The sequence below is a fragment of the Prionailurus viverrinus genome, chromosome D4 (assembly GCF_022837055.1).
Source record: "Prionailurus viverrinus isolate Anna chromosome D4, UM_Priviv_1.0, whole genome shotgun sequence".
Taxonomy (NCBI): Eukaryota; Metazoa; Chordata; class Mammalia; order Carnivora; family Felidae; genus Prionailurus; species Prionailurus viverrinus.
Genome location: NC_062573.1, coordinates 9,250,981 through 9,262,986, shown reverse-complemented (window position 1 = coordinate 9,262,986; position 12,006 = coordinate 9,250,981). Strand labels below are relative to the sequence as shown.

Below are 12,006 nucleotides of genomic sequence, written 5' to 3'. Positions count from 1 at the left end.
TTCACAATGATACGAGTAATTTATGCATGTGCGTAACAATTTTACAAGTGAGGAAACTGAAGCCAAGAGGTATTTTATGCTTGCCTAAGGTCAGAAACTCTTGCATTTGTGCAGCGAGTATGACATAGAAACACAATTTGAACCCAGTCCTCTGCCACTGTAAACTCGTTTTAGTCCAACGTCTGCCAATATCTCTGTCATTCTCCATTTATGCGCTCAAACCTTCTAGGATTCTGTCGTTCACGAGGACAGGGATACTGGACACAGGAAGAAAGAGGAGTGTGTGTGGGGAGGGTCGGGGGGAGAGGCTCTGAAAGGAAAGGGAGGTTATTAGATGAAAGTCTGAATCCGCCTTACAGACTTGTCCCCACAAGGCTGCCTTCTGACTCATGTGATAAATCCTGCTCCCTCAAGTTGCTTTCTTCAGCCACAGCTGCACACAACACAGTAATCACCATCAGAGGGGTCATCTCCAAATTGCGAAGGACAGCACAGCAGAGGAAATTATAACAGATAACACACACTGCCTGTATATATCTGTCATGCAGACAAGAGCTGCATGTAGAATTCTAGTCCCATCCCCTATAGTTCTCCACTGTCTTCCATTTCTTTTGCTATTACAATGGTTTGAACCACATTTTTCAAAAGTCTTCAAACTGGTCTCTCTGCTTTTTCTCTTCCCCCCTTCCATACATTTTCCTTAGTTGGAGTAATTTTTTTCCCCGGAACACCTAACATTTCATTTCTCTACTACCAAAAATGAACAAACAAACCAATAAAGAACTATGATAAAAAGAAATCAAGTCATGATTTTTCAGTTCTTTGTGACAACGTCCCTGGCACAGTATCCCTATCCTTCTATGATCTGGTCTGTTTAGATCTCATTGCTCTCTGTCAGCCCTACCAGATTCCACTGCACTGAGCCTCTGCATTTTGCATGTTGGGACTGTGCCCCGCTGCCCTTGCCCAGGCTACTTCCTGCTTAGAAGGCTGTCTGTTAACTCTGTCCGGTTCGCCCTATTTTGGCAATCCTACTTTCTTCTCCAGCATTAATCTGAGAGGCCATTATCATTTTTGGGGCGACCAAAAGGAGGATCAAAGATGTAAGAAATAAGATCCATGTCACGAAGTTTGTAGGTTGTAGAGCAGGGGACTGAAATCCACGTCTTCTGACCTTTGAATTCTTCGTTTCGTGTCATAATAGTCACTATTTTCACCATTCAATCCAAGCCTGAATACGCATAGCCAAAACTGCGCCCAGCCCCTTTCTCCCAGCTGCCTTATCTCCAGACTTCAGCTGCTAATATCAGCACAGCCCATTTAAGAGCATTATCAACAAGCCTTCTCTCCTGCTTCCTTTGTCCTAAACTCAAAGGAACCATCTCCATGAGATTAATTCCAAAACTGCTATCGCATTTGTAGAGACGATGCCACCTCCAGTTATATTAATTGCATATTTGGGAAACCCGCCCTGTGTCTGTTTCATATGGCACGCCATTTGGTGTTTATGACCATCATACTGGAGTTAACAGCATATGGGGAGCTCACCCACTCTGAATACTAAGCTTATCCAATCCTTCTCTCAGAGCCGACATGAGAAATAACTAATAAAAATGATTATAATAATGGAGGGTCATATAAATGCCAAATGCAAAAGCTATTCTTCATTCTAAAGTTTCTTAATATCTTTTCTCCACCAACATCATAAAAGTAGGGAGGGGGAAGACAAGATATTATATATAAATAATTAGAAGTGTTTCCTTAAGCTTTATTTCAAATCCTTCCATTAAGGGTTAAGATTCAATTTTAGGGTCAACTGGAAGGTGAGGCAAAGTTTTAAGGATAATTGAAGTAGAAATTGTGTGACCTTTGCAAAGACCTCTCTTTGTATTTATGCATTTTTCTCCAACCAGCAATAATAATAATATAAAAAGATACAAGAATAACACTTAACTAAATCAGATGCAGATGGCTGTTTTATCAAGCAGAGGCAATTTTTATCATTTTAAAAGCTTTTGTTTTTGTAAAGGAAAGAAAATGGGCCATGTTCCCTGGCTTTTTTTTTTAAGAGAGGAAAAAGCATATGTTTTTTAATTTGAAATGGAGTATTAATGGTGTTATCTCCCGAGAATTGCTGCGCTAGAGTGAATTGTAGAAAATGCATTTACTTGCAAGCTTTCTGGTAAATTCTTCTCTGACTTACAGAGTTAGTGGCATATTATATCAGCCTACCTTTCCAAGACTATACTGTACACACACCCCGAGAGTCAATTTCCTGAGCCTCTTTTACTAGATCATCTTGTTTCCTTTGTTTATATTATTGATTTAGGGAAAATCATTTGGTGAATATTGAGTGTTCACCTAAATGAGAAGGTGGTAATATGCGGCAAGTAGACAGAGAGGGATATAATATAACTGGGATAATAAAACCTTGTATCTGTGCTGCAATTTGTGGTTTGCATTATCCTATTTGAACCTCACGATACCTCTGAGAGTTATGGGGACAGACTATCATCCGAATTTTATAGATTGGAAGTGAGAGCATGGAGAGATTAAGTGGCCCCCTTCCTGTGTGCAGCTGGTAATTGAACCAGGACTACAACCTTCATGAGTCAATCTCATGTTCCCTCTTCTGCACAAAGCTGCCTCTCAATTAACAACCACCCCAATCATTCAGGAACATTTAGGGAGCACCTACTGTTTACTTGCATTAGAGTTGAAACAGTGACAGACATAATGGTGTTTTTAGGTACTGTCCCAGTGCACAGGTGCATACCATTGGCTCAAAAAGCAAAAGTGAGATGTAGGAACTATTCTGTGAGTAAGATATGATAAGTACGTAAGTATGAACAATTGCAAAACCAATATTGGCTGGTAATGTGGGAGGCCTTACTTGGAAATGAGTAGAAAATTAAGGATGACATTAGCTAACACTTATGGAGCAGTTACCATGTGTCACTTGAGTTGTAACTTCTTTCATTTGTTGGGCAAATATTTTACAGTTTTTACCCAGTGAAGGTATTTTGGACACTTACAGGAAAGAAATTCTAGTTCTGGCACTTTTAATTAATGACTGGGAACATGTGACTTCACCTCTTTGGGTCTCGTTTTATTCATCTGAATGTTTAGAAAAAGTTCCCAATTTTTAAGGTTTATGTAAATAGTGTGTAAAATAAAATAAAATAAATAAAATAAAATATTGCCAAATAATAATGGCCCTGCAATAATTTATGGGTTTTGGTAATACAGTTATTTTCATTATTAGTACTCTGTGATAAGAGCTGGAGATACAGAAATGAATATGAAAATGCCTCTTGCCTTAAGAAACTTCATCTAGTAAGAGAGATTCCCACATCCTTCCTTCCGTCTCCCTTCCTTCCTTCCTTCCTTCCTCTGTTCTTCCTTCTTTCTATATTCTTTTTCCATTTGTTATTCCTTCCTTTCTTCCTTCCCTCACTATTTACTGAGTGCCTCCTTCGTGCCAGACAAAGCACTAGGTCCTTGCTTTTTCAAGAACATATTAGGCATTGATCAAGCCCTGAAGGTGATTTCAGTATAGAGGAGAAATAATTCACAATAAAGAATTATGACAAAGGGTGCACCAAGATGCCAGGGGAACACAGTTCAGCAGCAAGAACATTTGAGAAAGTTATAGAAAGCTCCTCCCAAGATAGGAGAATTATACTGGATCCTAAAATACAATTGGGAATTGGCCAAATAAATGAACATTTGTTACTTTACTAGGTCTGAACAGTGTTATTCTTCTAGGAGGCCGGAGCCTAGACCAACTGCATGTTTCCTGGGTTCCGATAGCCACTAATCCACCAAGCAGGATTACTCTGACTCCAAACTTTCTTCACCTAATCTAAATGTTGTTTGTTTGTTTGTTTGTTTTTTGACATCTTACACATCAGCTTTTCTAGCTGTAAGATCACAAGAATAGTCTAGTGTTTTAAAGTGATGTTTCATCTTGAATATTAAAAACTTCTGGGGCACCTGGGTGGCTCAGTCAGTTGAGTATCCAACTCTTGATTTCAGCTCAGGTCATGATCTCAGGGTCATAGGATTGAGCCCTATGTCAGGCTCCATAGTGAGCATGGAGCCTGCTTAAGATTCTTTCTCTCTCTCTCTCTCTCTCTCTCTCTCCACAACCACCCCCCCCCCGACTCTCCCCACCACTTTCTCTCTTTCTCTAAAATAAAACAAAAAAACTTTCATAGATGTTAGAGAAGTGGCCAGCAGGTGTCTATTTGGGGTCTCTTAACTATTTGTATCCTTTCCTTGGGGATTGCATTTTATCCCAAGGCTTCAAAGATCACTGAAAACTCCCAAATATAGGTACTCAGTCACAAACTCTCTCTAGTTTGGGAATCATCTATTAAACTCCATAAATAAACTTGAATATCTAGTAGATGTCCAAAATCAAAATGTTGATTTTTTTCCATATCAATCCCTTGTCATCCCCTAATCAATTAACGGGGTCAACATTTGCCTGGTGGCTCAGCTTAGGAATCTTCACTTCTACTTTCTGGTGCCATCTAACATCAAGTCTTACTGCCCTCCAAAATAGCCTGTACTCTAATGAAACAATGCAGATCAAGGCACCACATATTTATGGCTGTTAAAACTATTAGGTAAGAAGTTAATGGGGGAACTTCATAGAGAATGAGTCAGATCAATGGTACCCTAATACACCAATCAACCTTAGTGTCACTGAAAAGTGACCACTAGACCTTGTGTCCCCTGGGATGCAACAGGAAGTTCCAGTCACCATCTATTAACCTGAATGTAATCAAATCTCTAGATATAGCTTTCAAATCTTAGGAAGTACAGGGGATAGAGGAACATGTATGATGACACCATGAATATATAATCAGACAACTACAGAATGTGGGAATGTCTGTGTGACAAAAACCTTACTTTAAAAAAAGATAAAAATAATGCCAATTTTATGTCAGAGATGGAAGAGTTTTCTTTTAGTAGTAATTCAGTCAAAACCAATCTGTACTACAAAATACAGCTTGGTGGTTCCTTGCAGGGAATGAAGTGTCATGCAGTTCGAAGTTATCTGGCTCATATCTGGCTCGAAATTATCTGGCTCATATATGGGTATGCAAAATTTATTGAGCTGTACATTTAGGATTTGCATAAATTATACTTAAAAACATTTCAATTATTTTATATAAACAGGGAGAGAAAACTATTATAGATCAAGGTGGATTTAAGAGACAAATCAGCCTAATTCAATGTGCAGATCTTGTTTGGATTCTGATTTGGGGAAAATAACTTGTAAAACACACACATTTTTTTGATACAATGGGGAAATACTGAACACGGGTTAGACATTAGATGACAATAAGAACCTTGTAATGTTGTTATGTGTGCTAACAGTAATATAGTAACAAAATAGCAATGAGATGGAGAAAAAGAGGAAGAAATAGTCATGATCTGTTAGAGATAGTTCCTGAATTAATTACTGGTAAACATAAGATGTGTGATATTTGCTTCATAAGATTCTAGGGCAAGAGCAAAACAAAACTATAGTTCATGAGTTAAATCCAACTTCCGCCTGTTTTTGTCATAAAGTTTTATTAGAACTCACCCATCCACATTCATTTACATGTTGTCTAAGGATGTTTTGGCATCACAAGGGCAGAATTGAATAATTGTAATAGTAATTTCTGCCTTCAAGACTGAAAATATTTACTATATGGGCTTTATAGAAAAAGTTTGCCAACCCCTGCAGTAAGAAGAGAGTGAGAGAGAAAAAAAAAAAGAAAGGAAGGAAGGAAGGAAGGAAGGAAGGAAAAGAGGCAGGAGGGAAGGAAGAAGAGAAGAAAAAGTGCAGGAGAAAAAAGGAAAGAGAGAGAACCATATATATGTGATATATATATATGACTATATATGACATGTATATGACTATATATATGATATATATATGACTATATATAAGATATATATCTTAAGATAAGATATATATAAGATAAGATATATATCTTAAATGTAGATATCATATATATAATATATATATCTTAAATGCAGACATATCTTACCATAATTCAAACCATCACGATCACCTGGAATTCTTCAATGGCTTCCAACTGTACTTCCAGCATCCTCTCTTGTCCTCCTACCCTCTTCTCACTAGACTTAAACCAAGATATCCTTTTAATATTTAAATTGAATCATGTCACCATGGATTAAAATCTCCAATGGAAACCCTAAAGTCTTTGAAAAAATTCCACCCTTTGGTCAATAACATGACTGTAAGTGAACTGGCATCCCCGTATCTCATAGGCTTCATTTTCTAACACTCTCTGCAATAGCCTCTTCTTAGTATTTGTGGTAAAGTCCAAACCTATCCCCAAATCAGGGCCTACTACATGCATTTTACCTGGAAACACTCTTATCTGTCTCTCTGACTTCTTCCATCATACAGGTTTCATTGGAGAAGCCTTCTACCTTATTAAAATAGCCATCGGCCCCTCCCTAACTAATTTGAATTCTCTATTACCTTGCAGTGTTTTATTTTCTTCAAAGCATTTACTTGTGGCCTTGTGTTTTTTTTTCCACTAGAAAGTAAGACTACACATAAATGGAAACTAACCTCTCTCATTCCTTACTTCATTTTCAGTCCTTAAAATAGAAGCAGAGCAGAGGAGTGGAAAGTAAAAAGAAAAGAAAGAAAGAAAGAAACAATAAGCAGGAGCTAGCATGTTTAAAATAAGTATACAGAGATATTCTAAAAGAATTCTAAAACATAAAGATCTCTGTGAGGTCAAAGAAACAGAATGCTGATAGTTATAAGAGAGCTCTATAAAGCTAAAGTCCAAGAGGGATGAAAAAAATAGCAGTTCACCATGATTCAGTTCACCAGACTCTTATGGAACCCTTACCGGATAAAAGGTGTGATATGATATTAGGAATTAGGGGTATAGAAATGTCTAATGCAAATTCCTTTATACTCAGTGACAATATTGGCGAGGTTAATAATAGGCTTACCTGCTAACCAGTATTGATCATTTCCCATATTCTGGGCCCTCTTCTAAGGACTCCACATATATTTTCCCATTGGCATTTTTTCTCACAACACTATGAAGTAAGTTCTATTCGTCTTCAATTAAAAAAAAAAAAAAAGGAAATTGAAATTCAAGGCAACAGTGACTCAGAGCCAGTGGGCAAAATACTTGTAGACAGCGACCGATGTAAAAGACAGTGTTAGTGAAGTATTTGCTAAATCCCTCTGTAGGATTGAAAGAATAGGAATGATTTATCAGGACATGTCAGGGAAGGCCTCATAGATGAAGCAGGCAGCATTTGGTCTGGGCCTGCTGGGATGAGAAAGGTACTGCTACCTGGAGACTGGGGTAATGGAAGGCCATGAGTACATTACAGAGATGTCAAAACGCAGTTGAGTGCTTAACTGCTGGAGCTATAGAATCTGCTAGTGCTCAAAGTTGGGATCCCATCGTGATATGTACCAGTTCTATGACCCTATAAGCAAGGTCTTAGCCCCAGTTCCCCATCGGGCTGTATTAAGAATTAAGTAAACCTTGCATGTGAAGCCCAGTACCTGGTGCATGGGAATCACTGATTTTTTTTTTTTTTTCCAGCTGTTACTCCTTCCAATTTGGGAACAGTAAGTATAGTAAGCATATCACCAAAGAAGTCTGGTGTGATAGAAGTCTGTAAAAAGTAATCTGAGATAAGTTCATTGTAAGTGCTGAATGCGAAAAGCTTGGACTCTGTTTCAGATTCACATAAAGGGGAATGAGTGCACAGGGGAGGAGATCCTAGGAAGCTGTGGTTTCAAGATGAACTCAAAAGGGCACCTCAAAGTGTTAAATCTTATTTTTTATCATTATTATTAAGTAAAGTTCGTGGCTAAATAAAACAAAACCTCATTAAGAGTCAAAAAAGCTCCCTGACAGAGGTCTTCTGTAGAGGGTCTCAAAGTAATGGTGATATTTTTAGAAAGAGCACCCTCCAATTTATTTTTGGAAATGTCACTCAAGCAACAATGGGGAGAATGGATAAAGGGAGGTGAAACTTGGGTCAGGGGGTCATTTTGAATGTTTTTGGAATCAAGCAAGTAGTGAACCCCTGAACAAGGAGTTGCAGACAATTTTAGAAGACGAGGGCGAATGGATAAGCACTGGGTCAAAAGGAAAAAAAAATATATATATATATACATATATATGGCAGAACCAAAACTGAAAATCAGAAAAATAAAATTCAGACACTGGTTTTGATAAAAATTAATTCAGAATTTCCAAAAGTTATGAAGTTATCCAAAACAACCCTTAGGGCAACTGGATTTACTCCAGAAGACCTGCACATCATTCAGGGCCTAAAGTTGGTGACACTGGTGGCAAGTCTGAGAATGTTAAGACCTCCTATCCCAGGGTGCTGTTGGTGATGTTGCTGCAATATATCTCATACAGCTAAGAAGACAGAAAAATAGGCATTAGAATGTCAGAGTCAAGTATCAGAGACTGGCATTCAGGAAAGGTGATGGGGGGTAACCAATTAAGACTTCCTGCATAGTACATCATATTCTTTTATATCACAGCAGAAAAGTCTATCTCTGAAGCTTCATAATCCTGTGTTTTCCGTGGAAGCATTTACGGAAACAATTCTTCCCAACAGACCGCGCTGAGTACCACTGTGCAAATGATTGTACTGTAGGCCATGTGGGTGATTTCAAGAACAAAGTCCCGGCCTCTTACCTACATGGTTTCTAGCCCTGAATTGTCCAATATGATAACTACTAGACACGTCCAAATCCAAACTGAGATGTGCTATAAATGTAAAAGTCACTCCAGAATTCACAGATGTACAATGAAAAAAACAAAGGAAGTATCTTATTAATGTTTTTATTTGCAGTGCATTGAAATAATAGTGTATTGGATATATTGAGTTAAAATATACTGTTAAAATTGATTTATCCTATTTCTTGTTTACTTTTCTAATGTGGCTACTTGAAAAACATTGCACCTGGCTTTCATTTGTGGCTCATTATATTTCTATTGGATGGTGCTGCTCTAGACTCTGGCCAATTAGACTTCCCGCTGCCCCCTAGTGTAATTGGCATTTCAATGGCTTCATGTCTCACCCCATGCTCATTTGTCAAAACCTACCTATTCCTGAAACCCATGTGAAAGGACATTGCTTCAATTTATTATTTTCTGAAGTCTCTAACTACATATGATATTCCTGAACTTCTCTCTTGAACTTCTAGAGGAATTTATTTGTCCTTATAATGTATTTATCATAGCTCTTTATGTTTTTGTTCTAATTTATTTTACCAGAATATAAATTCTTTGAAGGCAATCATGTATATAACACATTTTTATGACCCACAGAGACTAGCACAGTGCTTAAGTTTTCTTTCTTCTGAATTTAAGTCATTCAAGAACCCTATAATCTATTATGGAGTCGTGATGCTTCCTGGATCCCAGAAATTCTGATACATAAAGGGAAGAAACTTATCCCTTTGTTTCTGCTTTTGTGATATGATAGCTACTAATGTAGACTGTCAGCAGCTTTGTACGGCATGGGGCGGGGTGGGGGGGGGAAGGATGGGAAAAAAAGAGTTCCTAAGAATAGGGAAGCTTAGACTTGGAACAGAGAGACTTGGAACTTCTCTAAAAGAAAAGCTAATAAAATGTGTATCCATGTACAAAACATGAGAGACAGAGACAGACGGACAAAGGTCAAAAAATGCTGATTTGTTGTTTTTGCTAGGGAATAGCACACAGTCCAATTGGTCATATTTCAGATGTACTACTCAAAGTAGGCTAACTCCTGTAACATGTAACCTTCAACTTTCAATGGCTTGATGAAATAAAAGCCTAACATTATTTTTCCTGTACAGTACAATCCAATGTGGAGAATCAGAAGTTGAAGGGATGCTTGCTCTACATAGTCATTCAAGGTCCTAGACTCCCTTCATTTTGTGTCTTCTCCCTCTTTTAGGTCACAGGAGAACTTGCCATCCAGCTAGTCCAAGAGGAAAAAGAGAGATTGGGAAGTTTATTAATGGGTCAGTTCTGGAAGTGTCATGTGTAACTTTTATTTACATCTTATTGAACCAAACCTAGTCATGTGGCCACATCCCACTTTAAAGGAAGGGTAGGAAATGCAGCCTAGATGTGGGTTAAAGAGGAGATCAAGTGTGTTGGTCAATACTGGAGTCTCCAGCGCAATAGAGCACATGTAGGATAGGGCTTTGATCATTTGTTCTTTCATTCATTCCTTTAAGACAGGATTTCTCAACCTTGACATTCTTGGGCTGGACAACCCTTTGCTATACAGGGTTATTCTCTGCCTTGTAGGAAATTAACCAGCATCTTGGCCTCTACCTTAATGTGCCAGCACCACTGCCTCCCACCCCAGTCACGTCAATAAAAAATGTCTTCAAATATTTCCATTTGCCCTGGGGGTAGTGCTGGAGGGGATCACCCCTGGTTTGATGTCATATTCCTTTATTCAGTATTTTCTGAATGTCATGAAATATCTCCTATTTGTTAGGGTGGTAGAATTACAGAATTCTTTATTTAATGACATCAGGAGGTTTTTGGTTGTTGTTGTTGTTGTTGTTGTTGTTTTTCCTTCCTGATCCTTTATACACAGCTGTCCCTCAAGCATCACAGCAAGGAGAAACCAACTGTAGACAACAGGTCTAATCTCAATTTTCAGCCCATTTATTTGCCTGCATGTAATAGTTATCTCCACTTTCATCTCTCTGGATCTCCTGTCTCATATTCAATCACTGGCCTCTAGATTATCTTCTATTTTTAAATCCCTTTAGTCATCTCATCCTGGAATATTGAGTTCACCTTCTCACAACTCTCAAATCTACATGCTTAGTCCAAGATAATCTTTCTCCTATTCTCTAACAGAGAATAGGAATCGTACAGGAACTAAAAGCATCATATGTACACCAAGCACGTAAAAAAAAAATGGCACTCATGTTGTCATTTCCACATCCTGTGCCCTTGGTAGACATTGCTAATCAGCCTTGATACTCTTCCCCCCTGAGCCTGGAGTCCGCCACTGAATCAAGGAAGTATTTGAAACAGTCACTATTGATTGAACAGGGTTGTAACAAGAGATTAAAATGATTCGGTCTCTGAGTTCTGGTCCCACTCCTTCATTTCAGAGAAAAGGAAACTGAGAACCAGATTATGAAATGGATTGCTCAGGCCACATAGAATTTTGACATTTTGGCCTTTTGTTTCTTCTCTCGTTCCTGTGGTAAGAATTAACAACGAGGCTTGCCCAAGTCCTGTGGAAATGAAGCCTTGAAAAAGGTTGCTAAAAGCAGGACAGTTGCTTAGGAGTGTGTTAGGATGAACTTGAGCTCAGGCAGATTCTTTTTTCTCTGCTTTTTTGAACAACAAAGTACACTCTAGTATATTGAGCAGAGATTGGAGGGGTATAATTACCCCCACCATGCTGGTTTTTTAAGAGATCAAAGAAAAAGGAAGATTCTGAATACTAACTAAATGCCTGAATTTAAAATTCAAGAAAAATGCCACATGAAAATAGGGTTAACTGCAGGAGAATTCGCCAAGGGTGAAAGTGATATGTATATTTGAATGATAGGATTTGAGATTCAATGTTAGGCAGAGTCTTTTTAGGGAAAAAAAAAGCATCAGTGTCTGGTGGGAAATCAGAGGCTGTTTATGCTTTATCATTTGTATACAATAAAGTACATTGGGAAGAAAAATTGACCCTGGTTCATTTTCTCATCTGGGTTTTATTTCTCTACTTTCAGCTTTCCTGGCCAAGGCTCATACCATCCATGTTTATGTGAAATGGGCCAGTGCGCCCATCTTGCCTTTCGATAATTATAGGTCTCCCCAGGAAAATGGCTTTACAGAGGGATTTTATACAGGTTTTAAAGATTTTATTATGAAGGATTCAGCTCTTCCACAATTATTAGTTTTAAAAGGTGCTTTGTAGCCGCTGCTGGTAGAACAGATATTGATCCCTTTACAA

The 12,006-nt window shown here is 38.2% G+C and overlaps 1 long non-coding RNA gene across 2 annotated transcripts in view; it reads right to left on the bottom strand.

Moving 5' to 3' along the window:
• LOC125150776 (uncharacterized) overlaps positions 1-6,685 on the bottom strand; it is a 28,150-nt gene extending 21,465 nt beyond the window's left edge. Inside the window, exons 1-2 of one of the 2 annotated variants that reach the window (XR_007146473.1) lie at positions 6,608-6,685; positions 6,054-6,149 (exon numbers count right to left, since the gene is read on the bottom strand). This is a non-coding gene — a long non-coding RNA (uncharacterized LOC125150776). The remainder of the gene's footprint in view (positions 1-6,053; positions 6,150-6,607) is intronic. The other variant, XR_007146472.1, reaches the window with a different exon arrangement.
• Between the last annotated feature and the right edge of the window lie 5,321 nt (positions 6,686-12,006).